General features: G+C 41.5%; 1 long non-coding RNA gene across 1 annotated transcript in view; it reads left to right on the top strand.

Annotated features, from left to right (window-relative positions):
- The window catches only part of LOC149270170 (uncharacterized), a 120683-nt gene that overhangs the window by 89645 nt on the left and 13183 nt on the right, over positions 1 to 17855 (top strand). The window contains exon 3 of the long non-coding RNA XR_016268512.1: positions 12621 to 12741. This is a non-coding gene — a long non-coding RNA (uncharacterized LOC149270170). The remainder of the gene's footprint in view (positions 1 to 12620; positions 12742 to 17855) is intronic.

The raw sequence follows: 17855 nt of genomic DNA, 5'->3' as shown, positions 1-17855 counted from the left end.
CACAATTCAGAGTCCATACTCTTGTATACCTAAAGTTCTAGAGTATTAACATTTTTATGCAATATCCAATATATTTTATAATAGGGTATAGGTGTCAATATTTTATTATTGTTTTACGGAAATAATTCAATAATTGAATTTTGGAATTTTTGTATACACACATATTTAAGTATTATAAGCATACTCTGAAAATTTCATTAGGTTGGCACGTCCAGAAATCGAGTTCAATCAGACTAATTGTCATAGCGAGGAGTTGGGAGCAGCAGCTAGGTAGTCTTTAGAGCTGGAATGCAAGTCTGAGTGGCTATACACTTTTGAGAGTATCCCCTGGTCGATGACACCCCCATCTAAACGCTCTTAAGTCTTCCATTTTGTATTTTAATTGAAGTTCCTTATTGCTCATTGCGTAGGTGCCAGCGGATGATATTGGCAGCTGTAGTCCGAGCAAGTGCGCACTACAAATGGCCTTGGTTTTGAATTTGTGCTTTGTCGATTTGTGATTAATGTGTTTTTGGCCAGTTGGCCACCAGGAGGCGGTGGAGCTGGGTCCGATGGGCTCCACCCGCTCGGTAATGGGCCCAATGTCGCGCCGTTTACAAAATCGTGCGATAAAAAGTCTTAAACATCAATTTACATGGGCTTGGGCCTTTCTCGGAACGAAAACCGTGCACCGCATTTATTTATGACAATCATTTATCACGAGCCGAGAGTAAAGGAGAAAAGTTTGACGCGATTACGCTCTGCCATTTAGCCACTGTGAACGGCCCTTTCTTTCCGAATTTGTATCCGTAAAACTTTGGCTCAGTTTTGTTTTACTTCAACCTACGAAAGAGTATATAAATTATGTATATAATATATATGTGAAGTGAAAATTATTATCGGTTTGAGGTAAATCTTTAGCTGCTAGCAAAGAGTAAATTGTTTTCTGACGAGGCTTCTCTCTGCTCTTTCTTCGTCTATCTAGCTGAACACTTCGAGTCAGTCTTGATCAATTGGCATTTCTGTTTACTATGTACAGCTCGAAGAGAGAAGCTTGATGCTAGTATTCCTATTGGGAATACCTCTCTCTGCTCTATCTTTTCAAATTTGAATCTGATAGCTTTGATTCACTCCTGTCCAACTATCACTTGTGTTTACAACATGCTGTTTATTTATAGACACACACATACACATATATGTCGACATCTGCCTTCCAGCAGAGGGAAGCTTGTAGCTCTGTGCATTTAAATGCTAAACTGTTTATCTATTTGCACACATTCAATTGAGATGCAATTTGATTTTGTTATTTTATTCGCATTTTCATTATCGTTTGATTTGTTTTCGTTCCATTTGCCGCACATATATGCATTTATATATGTATATACTTAATTGCTCTGCAGAGCTCCGGGGAAATTGCGGTTATTCGATAATCATAGATTAGATGAACGAACATTTGTAATAGCTAACAAAACTTACCCAGGAACTTCGCCATGATTCCAATTGAGATTCTCGCACAGTGATTCCCTTGATTACTTGTTTTGTTGCTCCGTTTTTGCTGCCAGCTGGCGAAATGAAACATAAATATTACGTATACGTAGATGGAAAGCAAAGCCCAAGCCCGAGTGGCAGCTCAAACCCAAATCCATGTGGGAGCTGCCAAAAGTTCTTGCCGTGCCAAATTAAATCGAACTCTATGATTCGTTCGCTCTCTACCTTTGCTGTCTCTCTGCATCATCGAACCGTTTTTAGGCAGCTTTCGGTTATGCATGAATATCATTTGAGTTTTTGCCAGATCAAATCTCCAAGGTACTTTCGCAGCAACTAAAACGTGCGCAAATTCGCTTGCTCAACTCTAATTAGCTTTGTGGCTAAAGTGCAAATGCTGAGCTTGTAATATTTTGCAGTTATGCGAGCCAGTTACGTTGATAATCCCAAGTGTCCCAGAGCAGACAGAATGAATTGCACTTAGCTAGCCGTCGAACGGATTCAGGAAGTCTTTCAGCATTAATCACAAGTTGTTTACGCAGTGAAACACAATTCGGGAGCTGGGGAGGAGCTGGGAAGTGGAGTGCCCTAATCACGAGGTAGTCACGAGGAGCTCAGGAAAGAGGATTTGCCGAATCCATAGCAAAATCTATAAACTCAATTTATATTAAAGATTCTCACTCTTTCTTTCTGTCCCTCGCACTATCTTAGTCTGTCTGTCTTTATTTCCTCCCTCTCCCTCTCTCTATCTCTGTCAATATATGTTTAACTCTCTCTCTCTCTCCCTCTCTCTTTATTTTTGTCTCATCTAGTCTCTATTTCACCTTCTCTGTGTATCTATCTCTCTTACCTCTCTAATCAAACAGGGAAAGAACTTTCTTCCTTTGACTTACTTTGTCTATCGATCTGTCTCTGCTTCTCTGCCTTTCTCTTTTTTTTCCCAAAGTCGTTTGCTTTCTCAATCATACCTCTCTCCCTCCCTCTTTCTTCCACAATATATATCTCTTTGTAGGCCCGTCACAGTCTCTTCCTTCTCTCTTTCTCACATTCAACCCCTCTCTCGCTCAACTCCTCCCCTCCCACATCTGTCCCTCCACATTTTGACTCACGTACATATAGAGCCTTCAGTCCGCCTTGACTCTGGCCGATTTTTCAGCACGCACAGAGATTACAAGCATTACGCCATCCTGCGAAAGTTAAAGCTCCTTGACTGAGATTTCAGGCCAGCCTGATGCGAAAAGCTGCAACTCATGGCCAAGAGTCGAAGTCAAGTGGACGCTCGATGTGGCTGTGCGTGGACTGTGTCAATCGACCAAAAATTTTACAGTCATGCCGCACAATGGCGACAGCGTGGTGCAGGGACGGGAGCGGTGGCGGGGGCGAGGGCGGGAGGCGTGGGCGAGGACACACGTTCGCAGCCGCCTCAGAGCCGCTGTTAAGAAGCAATCACGCATCGAAAGCTGAATCGGCAAAGTGAGTCCGGCCTGAGACAGAAATTGGCATGAAAAAAACAAAAATGGTGTGTGTGTGGCTGTGGCTGTGGCTGTGGCTGAGGCTGTGGCTGGGGTCGACGTTTTTCTGCAATATCATCAACTATAAATTACGAATATTGAGGCACAACAACAGCAACAACAACAACAAGAGCTGCGAGTACGTGGCGTGATAATGGATATTTGTCAGATATGTGAACATTTTAAATTCCCGCCTATGCCCACCCGAGCAGCCCGAGCGAAGGCTCGTCGTGGTGGTTTCTGCTCGCACGGCTCACTTTTGGGCATAAACATAAAAAGGTAATACGCCGCCTGGGATTTCAGTGGGCGGACGAAACAAAATAAGCAGGAAGCGGACCAAATGTGCGCCACTCTGATTGCAGTTGAGTGCAAAAGAAACGTAAAAGCAAAGGGCGGCGATATAACTAAGATAGCAAATATAACAGAAGCGAGATGCGAATTACGAAATGCGAAATGCGAAATTCGAAATACGGAATACAGAATGGTCACGTCGAATGGTTCCCAATGATTCGGCAGGTTTCATTTCAATGCCCGCTTACATTGCTCTTTAAAGGAGTCTATTAGCTTTGCCTAATGTTTCTCTTTGGAGTGAAGCCTTGAGATCTGGAATGTAGATGGAGTATAAGTAGAGACTTAGTGGATAATATTACATAAATATATATCGTTCATATTGTGAATAAAAGGAGTAAATCGGTTTTAGATTATATTCCCTTTGTTGTAGGATCGTTTCCTCCTGGAAGCTAAATACTTTAAATTTAAAATGACCAGGCGCGCTTATAGACTTTACAGTTTTATTGTGGAGATACATCCTTAAATGGTATAATTCACTCCAATCAGTTCAGATATTTATTTTAATAACTATATATAAATCCCTAACATTGGCTGTAGATTATAATCCTTTGTTGTTTGTCTCCTCCTTGAAGGTAAATATTCCTTTTATAGATTTTTCAGTTTTATAGTAGCGATTCATCCAAGATTTACAATCGGACAGCTGAACAGTTTAGTCCTTGAATGACATGATTCACTCATTAAGGCATGTTAGATCGGCAATCAAAGTCTTTACATTAAGTTAAGCAAGTTTTTAGGTCCAAGCGGGTATCAAGCGGTCAGTTACACCCAACAGCCACCCAACCGCCACCTGCTCCTTAAAAGGTTTTCCTCAACTGGGGCTTGCGATTAGCTGAGCCCACAGCACTTCACGAGGGTTGACTGCGTGTCAAATGTGCACTAAACTTCACGAACTTTCGACTGCTCACACAGCGAATCGCCATCTGGAAGAAGGGAAAGAGTTTTATAGTGTTTTTAGAAGACAATCCAATATACTTTCGATGCTTGTTGTTCGCACCTGATATTGTGACATTGAGATTTAGGAATAGACCTCAGACGCTGTCTCAATGAAATTCACGGACATAATAAAAATCCCGCCTGGCTCAACATTGAGGGCACCTTACTAAAAACTTTAGGTTATCATTGTTGTCAGCTTGCGAGAGAAAGGGAGAGAGAGAGGGAGAGAGAAAAGGAGAGAGGTAGAGCTAAACTTCTTTGCAAACTTTTGCATATCCTGCACATATTTTGCTCTATTTTTTTGTGCTTTGCATTTTACAACAGCAACTTCCGACTTCCGTTCAAAATAAACTAAAACTTGTCTCGTAACTGCTTCAAGTATATGTATGATTGTTGTTGTTGTTTGTTGCTGTTGTTGTTGTTGTAGTTTGCCTCGCCTTGTTTTCACTTTTCAGCAAAGGTTCAACTGTTTTGAGCAAGTGCAAAGAAAGTTGCTCCTCCGAGAGGCCTCCAGTTATGCTTTTAACTAGTATGAATGCCAGAGAGGCGCTCCTCACGCTTATACATATACATATACATACATATGTATGAATGAATGTTGAATAATATTTGCTTAGGTAACGAAAGTCACTGATAACAACAGCGAGAAATCAAGCCTCGCTCTTGAATAGCTCATTACAGATGTACATTAACGGAAGCTCCAGCAATGTGCCCTCAGAAGAGCCTAAGAAATAAACACGTAAGAGTGTTCTAGTGGGAAATGACTCGACTTGAAAATACCCTGAACACAGTGAAATGGGAAGCTATTATAAAGAGAATGAAGTAGGGGGAGAAACGAAAAATCGAAAGCAGAAATTCAAATGAATAGATAGAAGAAGGTTTGGCAAGGATGAATCAGTTCATCCACTCGCCTAATTTTCCTTTCGATCTATCCGTTTATACTAAAAGGAAATTGTATAGTCGGGCTGATGGATAAATAGAGACATAATAGATGAATAGTTCGGGTCAGCAATTGATTCAACTCTTAACATTTGTATAATGTAGAAGTACAGCTTCATGTGTCACATACTGTTGCACATAGCTAAGACACCCCGATGAAATACTTTTCCAGGATATATTCCATTTAAACTGATGTACAGCGATTGTCTGTCAATTGAAAAAAGAAGTTGTATAACACGAAATTTCCAGGAAAGTGACTTGCACGCACTTACAAACAGATACACACATACACATATACGTATATCTGTATATACGTCTGTTTAGATATACATATATATAATTAATTGAACCATGCAAGTTGTATGACATCCATAAAGAATTCTCGCACAGCGCACCCAAAAATGAAAAAAATAGAATGAGGAGAAAACGAGAATACAAATGGAAACACGTTACGCAAGACTAACAAGGGCTGGAAAGGGATTAACAACCCTTGGCCTAATGACGACTGCAACGTGTGCATGTCTAAATGCCAAATAAAAGCGTTGAACTAAATGAAAACAAATTACGATTGCATGCGAGATGGCCGAAAGGAAAAGGGCGTGTAGCCACGGCTGTACTGCCACAGAGGCCCGGCTTTAGCCACGGGCCAATGCAATATGCTGCGAATCCTTTGCGGGACTTTAAGTTGACATCTAACAAAAAGGGGGCAGATAGTCGAAAAATTAATGAAAACGCAGCCTGAAACGAGCTGCGTTTAGCTATTAATGACCCTCGCCCATTGGCCTAATGACAGAACAGACCAGAATCGAGACAGAGCCGAAACAGACCAGAGCAGAGCATTAGGGAGTCAAATAGAGTTGCGAGTGGAATTCGATATTGTCTGCTGTGCTACCAGCCAGGGGAGGGGGGAAACACCTAACAGCGGATGTGCCGTGCGTGTGAGTCCCCGCCCGGGCAGTTCCAAATGAATTGAGCCTTGAGCTGGGGATATATGAAATATATTCTCGCTTAGCCTGATGAAATGCTTGAAAACAAGAGGCGCTCGATGACCGTGCATGTATGCGTAAGTCAAGGCACAGTGGGCAGACACTATGGGGCTTCCCCGCAAAACACCAACAGTGCCTGCCAATGAGCTGTAATAAATCTCAATAAAGTTCGCGCGACAGCAGGAACCAAGCAAAACAAACAACTGCTGGGTGTCCCGAAGCAAAAACGAAAAGTAAATAGAAGAGAGAAAAGGAGACGATGAGAGAGTGAGACAGATTATTTGTATGCCCTTAGCCTAGTGCAAATGAATTGATAGGGTATAATGTCAACTGACAGGTCCTATATAACAGTATGCAGTAGGTGTATATAGACTTGTCTAGGCGAATAGTCTTGTGCGGCTGATCGTCTAAAACTCAGTAAGTACTATAGTTATAAACTTGATATTTAATAGACGTTCTATTATGAGCCATACACAGCATATGCTTTATATTTTTTTTTCAATATTTCACCTCGATTGCTATTATATCGATAAATATCATTATTAACAACTGGTATTTAGAGCACAATTTCAAAATTTTAGAGTCTAGAGCTACCAAAATTTGGCATGTATGTATCTATAAAGATTACACAATGTATTTAATATTCATGCCGTATATACCTAGCCCTAACTATACATATAGATAAATTCAAAAAAAAAAAAAAAAAAAAAAAAAAAAAAAAAAAAATAATAATAATAATAATAAGAATAATTTTATACATATCCATTTGTTGATCCTTAGTTTTTTATAAATACGCATTTTTCATTATCACAAACATGCTGTGAAAATTTCATTAATATCCTACAGTTAGAACCCGAGTTCAATTAAGCCATTTGCCTATTTCGGAACTTCTTCCCACAGCAAGCTCAGTCACCTCTGTATACGTATACACATGTAGGCATGTGCGCCTTTAAGTGTGTGCATTAAAACAAGCAGAAGATGAATCATTAAAAATCTGTTCCAGCACAGGCTGTTACAGTATCTGCCAGTCGTTCACTCCCTCCACAAAGCACTCCAAGTTGTTTAAATTTGATTATCGCAGAGTGTGATGACGGCGCCGATTATATGATTTGTGTGTTATGTCAAACGTATTTGCAATACGAGACTCCCGCAGTCAACGGGGGGTGCTGCGACTACAATTCTGCATACATGGAAAGAGAGAATATAGAAAGAGAAAGAGAGAGAGAGAGAGAGATAGATATGCGTGTAGCTATTGGGGTTGTCCGTACAAAGTTTGTTTACATTATTAACAAGTTTTTTACTCCGGCCAGGGGAGTGGGGGGCGTGCTCAAACACACGCAGACACACTCCCTTGTCGTGGATTAAAAACTCTTAGGCAGTCGCGCTACCCCTGGCTGGATTCCAACCCCTTGTGTAACACGAGACGCACAATTCAATTTTCATTGTTTATCAATTTTCTGCTATTTTGAGCACCTTAAAGCGTCGATTCAAATATTTGTTGTACTGTTTGTAATTAAGTTTGGCTCGCTGCCAACAGCGCATAAATCAACGCACAATGATGAGTATTCAGCACTGACGATGATTACGATGATGCACATTCGAGCACATGGATAGCTAAAATTGTTGGCAAGCAGCGCGTCTGCCCTCAGAGCCACTGCAAATGCGTGTTTGGGTCCATTGTCTTGGCGCAGACAAAGTTTTTGGTTCAACTTCCTGCACGGATTGTGCTGGCTACGCAAAAGACGCAATGGAAATAACTCGGACGAGACTGACTAACTGACTGCGTAATACTCGCTTGAGGCTCGAAGAGTGCGAAGCTCATTTGGAGAGTGATATATTATTTATAGATCTGTCTGCGGCATAGAGCTAGAAAAATCGAGCAAGCAAACTTCGAGAATCAGAATCAAATACTCGAATCTAAGTGGATCTGTAGATCAGCAGACGACTTAGATCACTTTCTAGAGATTTTTTTGGTTCTTATGGTCAATTGGTGTATTGGATAAGAGATTTTATTGAGAAACCTTAGCAACTGGAGAGTCTAAGCTATTCCATGCAGTGACTCTACACTGATCCTTCTGCCAAAGAGAATTAGATAATAGATTTTCATCAGCCAATGTCTTCTGATAACTCGGAAGTTGTTCCATGTCGAAGTTTTACAACATATTTGTGATCATAAGACGATTGCTTATGCTCTAAAAAGTCTAAAAGCTATATAATCTAGCGTCGTTTACTGTATATAAAGTGAAGGAGATGATAATACATCACTATGTATGTAGCTGATTCTCAGTTCTTCCAGATTGTTGGATACAGAAGTCTGAGTTGTTCTATAGCAGCTCAGAAGTCCCTAGTTTTGCTGTAAAGAGATTCGCCTGTATTTAGTCTTCTATCTCCAAGCGAGTCCAGCATAGAAGTCTATTCTACTGCTCTATAAATTTCAATTTTTAATCGCTCGATTATATTTCCCGATTATATTGCAAGTATCTAGCCCGAAAACCAATCAACTCTTTTTGCATTTTCCTTGGCCAGCCACAAAAAGAAATCGAAATGAACTGTTCATATTTTTGTCTATGGCCGCCACAGACACATAAATCTCGTAGACAATAAGGATGCTGGTGTTTCTATGTAGCGCTTGCTGATTTGAATTTATGAGAAACAGATTACAGTTCGGCGGGCAGCTCGGATAAAAATAATATAGAATCGGAAGGCGAGCGACGCAGACAATGAGACAGTCCGAAGATATATTTGTGTGCGAGTGCAGGCCGCGTGCCAAAGCCGTTACACACACACATACATACTTGCACACATATGCGAGACCAGAGACTGTATAGAGACATGTGTTAAGCGTGAATTGGATTATGCTGTTGGCCGGGCAGAGATAGATTCATAGCCACGTGACTGGCGTCATGCATCGCTTTGGACAACAAACGCTGGAGGAAGCCGAGGAAGCCACAGGCAGCGGCTTCAACACTTATTTGAATCTTATTGAAAGGTCAACCGAAAGTGTGGCAGCTCCATCTGTCGCCTCGCCTCTCAGTCGGCCAGCGTTGTTGCTGCTGTTGTTGCTGGTGATTTTGAAGTGGGCGAGTCTGGAAGGGTCCTCGGCGCGCTGCATGGGTCGCTTCGTACAATCAGCACTTCATTAGACGCGTGGCCAGCCGCGCAATAAAAAGCCAGAGCGCGCCAGGGCAGACAAATAACAACAAGCAGCAACTAGAACTAAGTATGTTGAGTACTCTAACCCTCACCCTCACCCTTGCCCTTGCCATTGCCCTTACCCTTTTCCCCTTTGATTCGCCGTACCCATTTAAAATGGGAGCTTAGGGTATATTGTTTTCGGGCCAATTGATGTAATGGGCGGAAGGAGGCGTGAAGGAACGCATAAAAATAATACACAAGGCTAAAGTGCTTCATCGATCTAACTATGCGCTCCTGTCTATGATACTTCCGCCCTTCCGTCCCGCCGTTTGCATGCAGATAAGTCGGAAACTGTAAAGGCTAGCTACTTGGAAGCTGAAATATATATTCCTGTATGGCATACGCAGTAAAATTTGAATATATTCATTGCGTAACTCAACCTCATTCTATAATATCGATAAATAACGATATATTGTATTGGTTTTTCGATCTTAACATGAAGTGCTCTGACAAATTTTTGTGATGACTCCATTCATTACTACAAGTTTCTGAATGCCTATGTGTATTCATAGGTATTAGCAATAATACATGAGGGGACCGTTTTTAAATGGTAGAGTCTTGATCTATTAAACTTAACCTCACTAGGCTGTCATAAGTCTACGCTAAGCATTTTACGATGATCGTGCAGCTAGAGCCTGAGTTCAATCGAACTAACTCTCTTGGTGAGGAGTCTTAGTTCACTTAACATTACTGGCAGGAGTAGTTGACCTGTGCAGAGGCATTCTAGATAATTTTCGACAGCTCGTAGTTTGGTCAGGGTAACTTCTAGTCGTGCACTCCCCATTGCGGCACTCTCTTGGCTGATGTGGCTCAAGCTGTGCACTGGAGTGTGGCACACACTGCGCGAAGGTCCGTCCACCTTGCGGTCGTCCAGGCCATTGGGGCAATTCCTGGCTCTTGGTTTTGCTTTGGCAAATTTGAAATTGATATTCGCACGGCGTGAAATCAGTTTCAGTTTCAGTTTCCATTTCGTTTGCCCATTCGCCATTTGGTTTCCCGTTCGGCCTTTAACTATTTTTACGGCGCGTCTTTGTTGCGCTTTCTCTTCTCCTCTCTACTCTCTTGGTTTTTGTTTTCTTTTTTCCACCCGGAGTCGAAGCCGGAGCCGCGGCTGGGCAGCGCGGCGCCCCATTTTTCGTTGACGCTCACAATTGCAAGGGCGCAGCTGTGGACGGCGGAGTGGGGCGGTGTCGGTAGCGGCCGAGGGTTTCACTTGATTTATTGAGTTGCATAAACAGAAATGGCAACGCAATCATGTCGCAACCGGCGTAAAGTGAACGCCTCGGCATGCTACCTCTGCCCCGGCTGTTGTTAAAGGAATTTACCGAAGTGAGCTCAGCTTTCAACTCAATTGCTTCACAAGTCGTTAGGCGTCATCGAGAGGCTGCCGGCAGTCCCTGCACTTTACGGTCGATGTGGGTGCTCCGAGCAATGCCTGCCTCCAGACACGGGCCCGTCGTCCAGACATTCAGTCTCTGGCCACAAATTTTTGGGTCTCTCCTGCAGCAACCGACAACAGCAACGCCAGCAGCCCTTGTATAAATCACAAATAGATTTCTTTGCCCTTGTTCGCTTGGTCTCTAGTTTATGGCGGAGGCGGGGGCGGCGGGGCTGGCACTTGCTGCTGTTTTGTGTTGCGCTTCAATGAGGTCGAAATGGCTCAAAAAATAATGTGAAAAGTTGCCTTTAACCATTTTTTGCCTCTGCACAAAAAAACAAAGGAAGACACTCGACTCGACTCGGCTCTCTGTCTTGGCTCGTTTTTTCTCTTTTGGCAGAATTTACTCCTTTCAGTGCAGTGTCTCGACTGCCTTTGACGTTGAAGTTATGTGACTTTGGGGAATCGTGGGGGCCCTTAGCTGCCCCTCCGCCCTCCGCTGGCTCCCAGAAAACTTTGTTTGCAACTCTTTTCTGCAATTGTTGTTGGTGCCGGAGCTTAGGAGTTATGCGACAGCCCCTTAGATATTGATAGTGAAAACTTGTTCAACTTTCGGTGGCTAATGTTGCGGAATGTAACCACAGCAACTGCAGACGTCAGTGTGTGCCTAGCTGTATTTAAATCAAGACGTTTCAATTTGCCAATTCATTCCCATCCGTTCATTTGCCCGAAAAGCAGAAGGAATTCAAATTAAAGCTGGACAGCGTCGCAAACAGACGATGAAATCGCAGTGCCAATTAATGCAATTAGCTCAGACGCTAGAAAACGCAAAATGTTGCCACAATTGTGGCATGGACAATGGCACAAAGGCAAATTCAGTGCTGGCCCAGCAGAAAGTATTAAGATAAACGGTAACAGAGAGAGAGAGAGAAAGAACTACACAAAGAGACAGAAAGAGAGAGATAGAGTGAGAGAAATAACGCAACAATGCTGAGATACCAGCTGCCAGCTGTTGATAAGTGAAGAGCAGTCAAGAGATGTAGTCGGGTCTGACTGACCGGCTGATACTGGTTCGAAGTGCCGAAAGTAGCGTAAACGTGGGAGTTCAAGTGTTTTTCAGGCTGCGCAAGGAAGGAAGCTTAGCTTCCCGAAGAAGAGAGGATATTTTAAGGATTTTATGGTAAACATCTCTCGATTGTGTTTCGGTAATGTTAATCTTTATGCTATTCATATATCGCTTTTGTTTACTTCAGCTAATATTTATGTTAAGTATATATATATAAGTCTGCCTTCCATATTTACTTTATTTTTGGTCTTATTCTAAATTAAGAATAAATAAATTTCATTTAGTAAATTTTAGTAGAACAATATATATTATATTATTTATAGTAAGTTTATAGAAAGGTTGAGCATCAGCTGGTAATATTTTAACTCTAAAAATCTAAATGATTCAGCATAACGCAATTGAACTTCCTCTCAGTGAGTGATCTGTTGGTCCCTCTCAAAGCTAGTTCCTTTGTCATCCCAGATCTTCAAGATTTGCTGAGCTAAACTAGTGGAAATATAGATATACTGATCATCATGCACACAGAATGGGCCAGTGAAAATGAAATTTCCGACCATCATCAATGTTAAAGTAGTGGAGTAAAGAAATATTAGGAAATCAGTTAAGCGCTAATCTATTAGTAAATGATTGTAAAAAAAAATTAAACTTTAATAAAGATATAAATATTTATATATTAATTACATAATTTAAATGATTATTATATATTAGAAATAATATTGCTATAGAATGCTTATTCTTTATTTATTCTTTTATTATTTTAAATAAAATTTTATTTTTATTTTATTTTTATTTTCTAGAACTGTGTTCCTAATCCACGCAAAGATAAAGAATCATTAAAATTCATACGAGTTGCCATATACACCAACGTAGTACGTCATCAGAGGATGTATTCCAAGGACTCAAAGGACTAAACCTAGAGTGAGTACATAACACTCTGCCTATTCAGCATTTCAAGTCTCTCGACAGACAGCTAAATGGACAATGGCACAAATATACTTGTCTTCAATTCATGAACCAGTGTATATGTAGTATATAGCGAGAGTGACGAATAGAAGCCAAGACATGACAAAGAGAGACCGACAGAGTGATGCCTAGTGACAGCGAGGGTCTGGTCTGCTTGGCTGGTGACTTTTGGTGTCGCTGTGCCGGCAGCTCAATTAAGATGTTTTAATTGGCCTAATTAATTTACGCTCAAACGCTCTTGAAGTCTAAACGTGTTCAGCACAGCTCGAGCAGCCGTGCGTCGTCGCCGCCGTCGTCGTTGTTCTCTTGCTTTGAGAAGGGTTGCGGTCTGGCCCCAGTTCTCCGCCTTCAGCCACGCCCCAGCCACTGCCTGACTGGCAGCTCTGAAATATGCATCAAGCCACAGATTTGCCGCACGCAAAACAAAAGCTGCGACGGCCATAATAAAGCAGCAGCCACAGACAGATTCCGCCGGGATGAGTCCGGAGCCGGCAGCCGAAAGGTAACAAACAGTTGCCAGCGCCAGCAATCAGCGTCAAAGTCTGCCAGCTGCCTTTTCGCTCTGCAAAATATCAAGTTATGCGTTTAATGAGCGGCACGTGACGCAGACCCCAGCCAGGCCAGCGCCGCTGTCAAATGGCCTTGACTCTGCAGCTCTCTGCAATTTCCCAATAGCTGCTGAGGACTGAAGCAGCCTCCGCGTGTCATTCGATTCAAAATGTTTTTAGCGCTTTACGATATTCTCAGATTTATATTCATATTGTAAATCAGAAAGGCAGCTGATGGCAGCTACAATGGCTTGAGTAAGGATTCGATAGACAATGCTTGCTGTATATATTGAAGCATGATCAGTCAAGTAATCCAAAATCGGATAATCTTAAAAGGTGAAATCACTTTTCAGAAAAGCCTCATCTGTTCTTGTCTGCCCTTATTTTTTTAAATATATGAAAACATTGCGATGGAACCAAGATGAATGTTAGGTATTTTTCAGTCGAAATTCTGGCATATAAATTTGTTCTGAGAAATTATTAAACAGAAATTGAGTATATGAGAAAAGGGAAATTTTTAAATAATTTAACATGAAGAAAAAAATAATTAAAATCATAAATTAAAATATAAATATCAAGTCGAGCGAGGACATCAATTAATTTTATATGATATATGTATATACTTACTCATACATATGTAAGCATGTATCTCTGCTCAGATATTCCGAAATCCTCATTCAATAATGAATCTTTAAGATTTATGTAAAATGCTTTCTGAAAACAGGGAATTACTTCCGGCGCTCCATGCAGTAATGAGCGATTCTCATATGCTCCACTGAGCAGGCGGGAAGACCATGAATATGCGCAGGAGCCAAAGATAAAGTGCAGCGCTCTGACTTGGGCTGCAGGCAGTCGGCAGTCGGCAGTCGGGAAGTGAATCCAAATGCGCCATTACAATAAAAATTCATTACGTAAAACGAAAAATGCGAGAGCTGCGAAAAGGAGAGGAAGAGTCGAAAATGCCGAAAGAAAAACCGCAATATTTTTCGCAACGAAAATAAGAGCTCTGCCAGTTACATGAAGAAATATAGCCGCTGCGAACTGCTGTCCACCTACTTAAAATTAATTTGCAGCAAGCCGCCGCCGAGCAGCAGACGCCGGGCGCATCTCCCGCAGCGCCAAGCGTGTTTTAAGCAACGGGATTGTCTAGGGTTGTTATTGCTGCACACACACTCTGGTCAGGGGGTGGATTGGGTGTGGTCCTCAAACTGGAATTGCGCTCTGACTTTTGCTGCGTATGTCAAAATATTGAAATATTAAACAGCAAACAGCAAACTGCGAGCAACGAGCAGCGAGCAGCCAATAGCAAATGTCAAATGGCAGCGAGCAGGCGGCTATAATGAGTCGGTTTGTTGGCCTAATGAATGTGCTCCGTACACGACATCCTCATAAAGACCGCCACCCTCACACTACTCTCCCGCTCTCTCTCCTCTTACTACTTACCAAATTAGTACAAGTTACAAAACTCACAAAGGGTGGGGCGTCGATTGCAGCCGCTTGATAACGCAGTGCGAGCGACGCACTCTTTCAGCTCACAGCGGGACAGCTGAGCAGCTGGAGGGCTCGGCGACACCAGCAAATGCTCGACATTAAAAACTACAGGGAATCTGAGGAGCTGCTCATTAAAGGCGTCTACAAAGGGGTACATAGCTTCATGTAGCAAGTGAAAGAAGTCGTGGAATGTGGAATCTGTAGAACAAGCCGAGTTGATCCATCTCGCCCTTCAGCCATCTTAGTCTAAGTCTTTCTATGCCTCTCGTGAACTACAGAAGATAAAAACTTGAAATTTATATGATAAATCCCTAACTACCAGATGCAGTACGCAATGATCTGTTTTCTTTGGGATTTCAGTAATTGTGTGTAATATCGATAAATATCGATATTTCAAATTGGTTCGTGTTGAGTGGCTGGAAAAGCATATAAAATTGAGCCTTTCAATTTGTTATGATACTTAAGATCAGACAAGGCATAATTTTTTCAGATATCATAACTCTTCGGAAAACTACAGATGAGATTATCTTTATATACATGTAGCTATGTGTTGGTGTAAATTCATTATAATATTTTTGTTATATATACAAATATTATTATATTATATATTAATATATATTAATATCTATTGATTGAAAATAAACTCTGTTTAACTTACTGGGTATCTCATAGTCGCTCCCTCCCCAGTAGCGCACACCTAACTGATTTTTTGTACACATTTGAGGTTCCGCTTAGGCTGAAAATTGCAATTGGAATGTGAAGCAGCAGACTGTAGCGCCTGGCTGCCATGGGAGCCGTTATTAATAAAGCATCGCTAATAGGAGCAAAAATTATCCATCTCATTTAACAAGTTCATTTATCGCCGCTGCCTCCACATATATAACACGTACACTTAGTCTCTCCCCTCCTCCCTATCTCTCCCTCTCTCATGTGTGGTAACTGGTTTCTAGCAACATTATAATGCCCCCTCATTTGCCATTGCCCCGAGGCGCATATAAAGCCATTAAGCCCCCGCTCAACCCTTTCGAGTTTGGCGTAATTTAGAGAACGATTTCTTGTTCGGGTTTTTGCTCACTGCTAACCTTCGACCCTCATAAATTATTATACGGAAATAAGCTAGCTGGAAGCTGTAGCATGGAAGTTGTAAAATAGAGTCTAGACACAGCTATAAACTAAGCTAGATTCTACATGAGATACCGATGAAATAGCCGACAAATTATAATACAATGCTAGGGTCAAATAGGCGTTACCCGTAAGTTAGCAGTACCAAAAACTTATTTTTGCAACTATAATATTCTGTATTCTATCTGCTATCATCTATCCCCCATCATATATCACATATAATCTTTCATTTATAATTCGTCATCAATCATCTTCCATCTTTATTCTTTCATCTATTATCTTCATCTATTCATTTTCCATTTTATATTTCTTAGATATCCAATATTTCATTCTTCATACTCAATCTTGCATCATTCATCTTTCGTCTTCTTTCTTTTATTTTTCATCTCCTATCTTTCATTTTCCATTTTTCATCCCACGTTCTCCCTCTTCCATTTTCATTTCCCTCTATCCCATTTCCAATAATTCGCAAATTATTATGACTCGTATGATTGTTTTTGATTTGATGATTGGCATAGGTTTTCCACTTAACTTAAAAGCTTACAAGTGGGAAAGAGAGAGATAGAGAGAGAGAGAGAGAGAGAGAGCAGTGAGTTCATTCAATGCACTGAGCCAAATATCTGTGGCCTGTAGGAGCACTAAGCAAATGGGTTGCAAATGCTTTCCCCCCAAAATAAATCAAACTCCGACGCGACAGGGCAAACAAGCAACAAACAACAAAAAGCCAAGCCACATAAACTAATCCAGCTATGAAAGCCAACATACTCTCTGGAGTATGGCCAGAACGGGGTGAGCAGGTGAGCAAGGGGGCAGGTGAGCAGATGAGCAGGTGAGCAGCGAGCATGGAGCTGGAGCATCCAGCAGGTAGAATGGAGGCAATTCAATTATATTTTTGCAATAATTTTCAATACACTTAAGTGCAGATATAGCATTGGAGCATTGGAACATTGGAGCATTCGAGTAGCGTCGCTGCACACCTTTTCAACTTCGGCGGCAGTTTAGAAAAACAAATAACAGTCAATACAAACTCTGGCAATGGATACATGCAAACACACACACACACACATGCATATGTGCATATATGTATATAGATATAGGTATGGATATAGGCAGTCTAGTATATTTGCTTATGTGGCTGCTGCTGCCGCCGCTGCTGTTGCATATATATTCTTTATTTTATTGGCCTGGGTCGCCTGTGCATGTTAATGGAAATTGAAACAGCGATTGGCTTTTGGTTTGCTCTTTCAACTCAAGGCAAGAGTTCGGGTCACAAACTTCTTGAATTATCAAAATAAAAAAAAAGCCAACGGAAAATTAACTTAAATTGTTTTTCCCCGGGGCGTGGGGCCGAGGGGGTGTGGCACGCTAACTGGTTATCAAAGTGGATTACAATTTCAATAGAGATAAGTTGATTGCCTCTGTGCAGAGCAAAGCATTTCGAGTGCCTTTCAATCACACATATATATATATATGTGTGTGTGTGTGTGTGCTTGGGCGCTCTCTGCTGTCTTAAGCCTACTCAGCACGTCGTCTGCCGTGCTTCTGTGAAATTGCAACATGATATAAGCTCCTTGCCTGCTCTGATTCCATTAGGTTGTCTCCTACAGGTCACCAACGCTAAGTCGTTCCATTTCATTTCACTGTTGTCTTCTCTGCTGCGATACGAGCAGCACTCACCTGTTGAGTACTTTATAGTGCCCTGTATAGCGTCTGTATTGCATTTGTTTAGCTGCTTCGAACTAATTTGATAGCTCTCTGAACTTGATCTACGGCTCTCTATCATTTCTACGTCTCTTAGTGACTAGCTTATCACTCAGGTTGTGGTCTGACATTTACGAATGCCAGACCATCTAGATCACACGAGTGGTGGATCGCTGAACTGATCCTCTAATAAAGAATGTATGGAAT

This window comes from Drosophila arizonae, chromosome 2 (assembly GCF_054131065.1).
Source record: "Drosophila arizonae isolate 15081-1271.41 chromosome 2, UAZ_ARI_1.0, whole genome shotgun sequence".
NCBI lineage: Eukaryota > Metazoa > Arthropoda > Insecta > Diptera > Drosophilidae > Drosophila > Drosophila arizonae.
Note: the sequence above shows the minus strand (reverse complement) of the source record. Positions and strands in the feature narration are given on the sequence as shown.